The sequence below is a fragment of the Benincasa hispida genome, chromosome 12 (genome assembly GCF_027475165.1).
Source record: "Benincasa hispida cultivar pf3 chromosome 12, pf3_genome.v1.1, whole genome shotgun sequence".
In the NCBI taxonomy this organism is placed as follows: Eukaryota; Viridiplantae; Streptophyta; class Magnoliopsida; order Cucurbitales; family Cucurbitaceae; genus Benincasa; species Benincasa hispida.
In genome coordinates, this window is record NC_143489.1 from 85,612,080 (window position 1) to 85,620,314 (window position 8,235).

The window sequence follows — 8,235 nt, forward strand, 5'->3', positions numbered from 1 at the left end:
AATAACAACTTATTGAATTTTTAGAATAAGTTCTATTGTTTACAAATCACGAGTTTTAGGACATAAAATCCAACAAATGCATGGATGGCAGATACCTGCTTGTTCATCCAACCAAGAATTCCAAATTTAAATTCCAGCTTGAATAACTCAAATTCCAGACTTTATCTCATGAAACTTCTTTTTATTAATTCTTGTTCATCCAACCAAGAATTCCATATTTAAATTCCAGCTTCAATAACTCAAATTCCATACTTTATCTCATGAAACTTTCTTCTATGAACTTATTTTAGGACATCTTAGCTAGCTTACCTTAAAATTTCAACCTCTAATTCCTCTCCATGAGCTAGAAATTTGTCAATCATTGCAACTTGTCCGAGTAGCCAAAGAATCTCGAACACTTGAGGAAATTCTTCAACTTTCAGCTCAAAACTTTTCTTCATACAGCCCTGGATTACCATATTCACTATTTAAGCTTCAAGTTGGTAGAAATTCCCTCTTCTTTAGCACGAGTGAAATGCCCAAACCGAGCTCCACAATTCAAACTTCCTTTTATAACAAGGTTGAATGATCAGATAGCTTCCTTAAGATGACATTTGGCGCAATAAACACTTACTTATGGCCTCTAATCACGCCACTTAGTCCACTAACTTAGTGATTAAGTTGAATGCTTAAGTCTTCCTTCAACGCCTAGGTTGGCGTCCAAGCTAGTCTTCTTCCTCAGCCAACGCACATCTCAGCTAACGTCGCACACCCTTGTTCATCGCATCTTTAGCCAACACATACACTGACTTTGTCTTAGATGCTCATGCTAAGGCCTACCGCTCATCAACACCCCTCTTAACCTCTAATATTCCTCAACACTCCTTGTCGTTGCATAGCCCTTTGGTAGCCACACGCTTAATCCTTTAAGGCCTCCGGCCATCGCACAACTTGTGACCTCTTAGTCCTTTCCTCGGACCAAGCCTACTAATTCTTCTTAATCATCACTCCAAGCCTACCATGCGTTTACCTAGGCAGATTTAGCTGCCCGTATACCCTCTATCTTAGGCCTTTACTAGCCTCCAAATGATGGTTGACGCATACCACCTATTAGACTTCTCCAATTTCCTCCCTTAGACCCTTGAGCCTATAAAAGATCATGTGTTCCTCATATCTAAGTTTGTTATTTCCATCTAAGTGTTAGTTCCGTTATCTCGCCTGAGAGCACAACTACTAACACTTAGGAAAATTCCTAATTCATGCATATCTCAATTTGCCTTAGCCTTTCCAATTTTTTTCTAAGTGTTGGCTGCCCTTTAATATCCGAGAGCACTCCCTTCAACACTTGAGTGATTTTTCCTCATTTCTACTTGCACACACATACTCGTTATATTTTCTATATTATTTCAACTATTTCTAACATTATAGCTACATGCTTACAAGAATTAAAAACATGATTAGGGGGACTTAACATGATTAACTAGTAAAATAGGTTTAGGGGTTTACAATTGGTCTTCCCCTTTAAAAAATTTTGTCTTAAGCTTAATAAAGTGAACATGTGTGAAAATTTGTTTTTCATTGGCTACTCAGCTTCCCATGTGGCTTCCTTTATTCCATGGTTCCTCTATAAGACTTTAATTAATGTGATAGTTTTATTCCTTAACACCCGTTCTTTCCTATCTAGAATATGAGCTCGTTCCTCTTTGTATGATAAATTTTACTTCAATTGATACATGAAAAATATCATGTATCTTGGATAACTCAGTAGCTAAAGCTAATCTGTAAGTTGCTGGCATGATTCGTTCAACTATCTCATAAGGTCCTATATTTCTTGGGCTAAACTACCTTTCCTTTAGCCCACCTTTCCTATCAAACCTAGGTATCCCCTTCTACTATGATAGCTTAAGAAATACTTGGTCTTTAATCTCTGCATAAAAGTTTTTATGTTTATCTTGAGTTGTTCTACTCAAGACTTTTTTCCTTGCTAAACTTAGATAATATTTTTTTATTAGTAAAGATAAAATCAAAATTGATAAATATTTGAGATAAATGTAGAAAATACATGTCTTCTGTGTAGGCTCTTTTGCCAAAAAGCCAAATTTTCAACGTAGAATTAAAAATTGAAGTACAAAAGCTTGAACTATGGCTGTAGGAATTTCTCTACGAAGAGAAAATCCTCCAAAAATAGGCGTATGCCGGTGTATGCGACGAACACACGGTATTCTTTAGTAAAAGGCGAAAGAATAGTTCGCTCTGTGTTCACCGCCCGGCTCCGTGATTTCGACAATTCCACTGCAACGGCATTTTATACCGTCCAACGCGTGTCCCATTTTTACAACTTTGCCGATGTGGGAACTACTTGGCTTACTACTGTTAACGGGCCAACCACTTTGATGGCCCAAAACAGAATTCCACTTTCCCCTTTTATACTATTTCCTACAATTTTAAGGAAAATTGGAATAGATAGCTAAAAATATCATGTATATTTTTTTTGATACAGCTAATTACTTTATGTTAATGAATTAGTTTTATTTTCCCATTTATCTTCAAGACACATAAACTTCTTTCCTTTTTTTTTTAGTTCTTCCAAAATTTTTAAATCTCGTGATTTCATTTTGTTTAATTCATTTTTAAATTACATCTTATCTTTTTTAAGTTTGTTAAGTAGAACTTTTATCTGTTAACATATATACTAAAATAAGCATATCCAATTATCGAATTGATTATGCGGTCTACTTGTTTATCTAGCAATTGCAAAATTTCGAATTAGAAAGAGCAACTCTTTCTCCACCAACCATCTCTCTGATTCTCATTCATCATCCTCTCTACTTTGCACTTGAGAGCAAGAACCTTCAACCGTCGTAACCTGTATGACACACTTATGTTTTACCAAACCACGTCAACATATTCTACTTAAACAATCTTCATATACTAGCGATCAATGCTTGAATATTGCTTTTTCACAACCAACTTTCCTCGATCCCATCAGAGTATTTCAACCATTTCAATGTTCAACAACAGAGACTTACCAAAGAAAGAAGGATTTTGAGCAAGGAGAAACTGCAAGTGAAAGAGATGAAATACGAGAATGTCTTTAAATTACAAGACTTCATAAGAAGTTAAATAGATTATTTTCTCTTTTTGTTGGTGATGAAGAAGGGCAGGGTAACAGGCATCACCAATCAATATTGAACACCGATATCATAAACATCTACTACCGAAAATCAGATTTACACAAGATGAACAATCCATCTAAAGAGGGAAGGGGAAGAAGAACCAAAATTCTATAAGATGATAAATAAGTTATGCATGTGAAATTTTCATTCACAAGCCCATAATCCCATGATTTGAAATTATGTTCTTTTTAGAGGATTCAAAGTTGGGCAAGTATGGTAGCACAAAGATCCAGGAAAAGAAACTGGGGGCCTTAAACCCTTTGTAGATCAAGCAAGTACTTTTCTTCGCGTGTTTTATATAGCTGTCAACAAGGCCAAAGCAAAAACAAATGAGAATGAAGCTTAAGATTATTATCGAGAAAGTGATGTGACACGTGTTGAAAATTAATTCAATAAATGTTATTGTATTGTTTTCTATTTTGTCTTAATAACCTTCAAATCCAATAAACTCACATCCAAGGTTGCCTTATGAGTCTTAAATTGTATGTGAAGATATATAAGAACCAGTGTTCAAGATACCGGCTAAAAGGTCTACAGTATAGGGATAAGGCTGGGTACCTTATCCTGGTGACACTATGGATACGATCCACTTTGTATTTGATATAAACACAATGATCCAACGCATTCATGTAGGTGATATGCAAGTGAGGGTATCCCATGCAATGAGTTTGCATATGACCGGATGGTGAAATAGTAACCACCAGAGGTTAACTAGTTAGGTTCCTATTTCAATAGGGTGACTTAGGCAACTTAGTCTTAATCTTAAGTATATTATGAACTTCTATTCATGAGGGATTGTCCTTTGATTTGTATAGGTGAGGGTGGCCAGTTCGCCGACTCAATATGCCTTCCATTTTGAGGACAAGACCTAGTGGGGAGCTAGGAACTTAATAATACAAGACGGAATTCACTCATTCTCATCTTCAGGGTAAGTAGATGAATGTTCCCTTAAGTGATGTCTCCAGGACTTGAACAAAGGACCCTATCCTCTCATTGGCTCGAGAGGGATTTTTGTTTATTGGTTGGACCATAAATAGGTTGTTTATTAGAGGAGCACTGGTACTTAAGAAGTCAGAAGTAACCCAAAGGTAAAACGGTAATTTAATCCAGTTGGAGTTAAGAACACTCGTGAATGACTAACTTGTTGTAATTGGTCTATATCCGTTGACACAGAAATATATATGTAGTGAGAAGAGTGCATCTGCCGGTCTCTAGTGGAGTGTACCCACAGTTAACGAATATTTGATTAACTTGGTTAATGAGTTTAGCTAATTAATCTCATATTGTTAGAGTTTTTTATCTCCACCAGGTCTCCTTGTTAGCTCACTAATGGATATTAAAGAGGGATGATTTGAATTCTTCAAATCAATTTGAGTAAATCGTATATTAATGTGATTAATATGTAATTGATTATGGATATGATCTATAATTCAAATTAAATTGGAAAGAAACATTTGAATAAGATTCAAATAAATAATTCAAGTGAATTAAATTCACAAAGAATATTAATAGAGAGGTATTTCACATATACATATGATGTATATGATAATTAAATATATATATACGTTAAATTAGATTTATTGTGTAAATAGTTATTAAATTAATATGTTAATTAATAATTAATGTGCTAATTAATTAAATAAATGTCATTTAATTAATTGTGCTAATTAATTGAATAAATGTTATTTTAATTGTACACAAGAAAAAATTGGTAAAATACTAGAAAAAGAGGTGACCATTCTCTATATAAAATCTTTCTTATGACCCTTTTGGGGACACACAGAACACAACAGAATTGCAAGCATTCATTGTGCAATTTTTTCCCTAAGTCATAAAAGAAATCCCCTGTACTCTCCCAAAAAGTTTTCCTCCTCACCCTCTTCCAATAATTGGATTCCACTTATCATTCTATTGGAATCTATGAGAATAACAAGGTTACTCTCGTGATCGTGTTCAAGATTGTTCGAGGAAACGTTTGTGTTCAAGCTGAGCTCTTCAACTTCAAACTCCTTTTTATACTATGGTCGCATGCTCATGGAACTCCTCAAATTGACAACTAGCATACTTAACTCATTTTTAAGGCCTCTTAGCATGTCACCTAGCTCACTAATTAAATGTTTAAGCTGAAGACTTAAGTCTCTTACCAACGCCCAAGTTTACGTTCCTGCCAGCCTTCTACCTCAACGAACACATACCACGACTAACGTCGCATCCCCATTGCTCACGCATCATCGTTCAACACATATGTGATGGAGATAGCATGCAATTAACAAAAGAAATACGGATCATTAAGCACTCTAATTCATCAATTTTAGTAATTAAGACAACATGCTCATAGAATAATAAAAATGGTTTCTGTCATACCTTTGTAGAACTCTTTAATGCAGTAAATCTAGCTCAAATCTCTTCAGCAAATCCTTATAGACCACCACTTGATCTCTATTATTCTCTTGGACCTTAGATTGATTTGTGGGAATCAAGATGAGTTCTAATTTGAGGGAAATTTGGAGGAAAAAGATCTGTTTTTCAGCTTCAATAGTTGAAAAAGCCTTCTTTAAAGTAAAACTAGAAAATTTTATTTGCATGTCTCATTTCTCAACCAACAACACTTAGTTTTGTTCAATTTCTTCATGCAATCACATTGCATAATTTGAAGACAACACCTCCTTGTTGGAATTAGTGGAATAGAGAGTAATTTGAAAGCCAAAAGTGGGAAAAACCCACTAAAGCTCATATTTCCAATATTTTCAATTTTTATTTAATTAAAAATAAATTCTTAAAAATTCCATTTCAATTTTAATTAATTTTTCATCAATAAATTAATATGAAATCAAATTTCAGTTTTGGAAAATTTGTAAAATTAATTTTAACAATAATTAATTTTAATAAAATTAATTCTAAATAAATAATTAATTAAACTATTTAATTAACTAAATTGATTTAATATCTAATATTAAATTAATTAAATACTAATTCCATAGACATGAATCTCTATTCATGTAATCAATATTTAAATCAAATTTAAATATTGTTCAATTCTCCAATTTCTTTTAATTCAATAATTAAACATATAATTATATCATATATAATTACTTATTTTCTTAATTCAAATTTGAACGTTTCAAATTAACTCATCAATCTATTCTAAGGTTTAATCCGTTTGTGAGCTAATAGAGGGACGTAATGGACCTACAGATCATGGGCTCTAGCTATACGAGATTAATTGGCTAAACTCTTTAAATCGAATTAATCAACATTCATTAACTACCGGGTCACTTCATTAAAGCCTAGTAGTTGCACTCTCCTCACTGTAGATATATTTTTGTTCACTTGATATAACCATAATCAGTAAGTTGACCCTTCAAAAGTTGTTCATAATAACGGCTGGGTCAAATGCTATTTTACCCCCGAAATTACTTCATACTCTTTAAGTCCTATTGATCTTCTAATGAACAATTGGTTTGTGATCCAATCACCAAACCGAGTTCTCTGGCCAATGAGAGGGTAGGATGGCGATGTGAAATTAGCCGCCAAAAACTTGATGGCTAACATCATGTGAGACGCAATATGCGATGCATGTCTTAAGGTATGTGTTAATACTCATGTGTAGGTGGTCATGCGTGGAATGGAAATATGCGTTAATCTTATATGCGATGACCATGCATTCTTGTCACAAGTTTTCTTGCCCTCACGCCAAGTATAATGCGAACGCAAGTTTCTCGGGTGATCCAAGGTTGAACTCAGGGACTTGTAGCTAAATGTATGCAGTGATGTGTTTGCGACGGTTGAATAAAAGAATGATGGGGGGTTTTAAGTTAGAAACTACTTCTACTCCTAACTAATAGAAAAAGCAGTGGGAATGTGAATGAGAGGTAGAGACACGGCAACTGTTGACGTGTAGTAAAATGCATGAAAAAACAGATAAAATGTGAGGATGTCTTCATCGCAACCCTAAACTTGACCCAAGGGCAACCCCAGCCAACGCAAACTAATGCGATCATGCCATACACGCCCGTTGCAAATGCACGTGATTTATAATAGCAAACCGAACTTATTCCTAAGTCTCCATTCTTGCCTATGCGATCTTAATCTAGCTCTCCCGATCCTCGATTCTAACCTAGCTCTCTCAAGTCTTAGGTTCTTTCTTTAGACTCTCTCCCGAGTAGCTCTAAAGGTGTGTTGGACGCATGCATAAGACAAGGTAACTGCAAAAGCCTGGATGACGTAAGATTATTTTTATTCCTAGTGAACACTTGCTTACATTGCTTAATCTATGCGATCTTAATCTAGCTCTCCCGATCCACTTACTCTCCCGGGCAGTTAGTTGCTGCTGATTTTACTCATAAACAAGCATTGCATCCGCCTATAGACAGGCGTTACTACAGCTTCACACTAAGCAAATAAGGTTTTCTCACAACACTCACGTAATGCACACCTCCCGGTAGTTTACTACATGCTTCATATTCCTATGCCACATGACTAAGTATGCGATACTCTAGCAATCTTACTCAATGATGCGATGAAAGTTAAGGATGCTAAATAAAGGAAGATGGAGATGGAATCGAAGGAAATATAGAAATGCCTTGATCACAAAATGTATTAATCTCTTAAGACAAAATGTAATACAATACAATATAAAGAAGAGAAAATGAAAGGACCTGCTGGAAGCAATGTCTTACTTCCAGCAGATGTGTGTCAAAGCTGCCGATAGTGCCATGGATGGGCGGTGGAGCAGACTCTCTCGAGCTCTAACTCCGAAGAAGGCTCCGGTCGTCACTCGGAATGGATGAAATAGATGAAAAACTCTCAAGCTTTCCTCTCATGCGTTCGTCTAGATCACAAGGATCTGCCCTAAGGCGAGCCTCAGGCGAAAACCTTGGATTCAATGAAATTCTGCTCATTGGATTTTATTTATAGAGTTGGGTCGCAGACAGCATTAATGGACCTGATCTGATTCTGACATTCGCGGCATGATGGTCCTTTTCTGAATCTCTGTTGCTAACGGCGTGGTAGGTGAAATATCAACATCATCTTTTGATTTTCCCGAGATATGCGTTAATGTTTCCATTCCACCAACCTT

General features: G+C 35.3%; 1 non-coding gene across 1 annotated transcript; it reads right to left on the reverse strand.

The window, feature by feature from the left end:
- Nucleotides 1–2,133: 2,133 nt before the first annotated feature.
- LOC150032270 (U5 spliceosomal RNA) lies at nucleotides 2,134–2,251 on the reverse strand. The gene has a single exon (XR_016525657.1). It is a non-coding gene; the product is annotated as a U5 spliceosomal RNA (small nuclear RNA).
- Nucleotides 2,252–8,235: the final 5,984 nt, after the last annotated feature.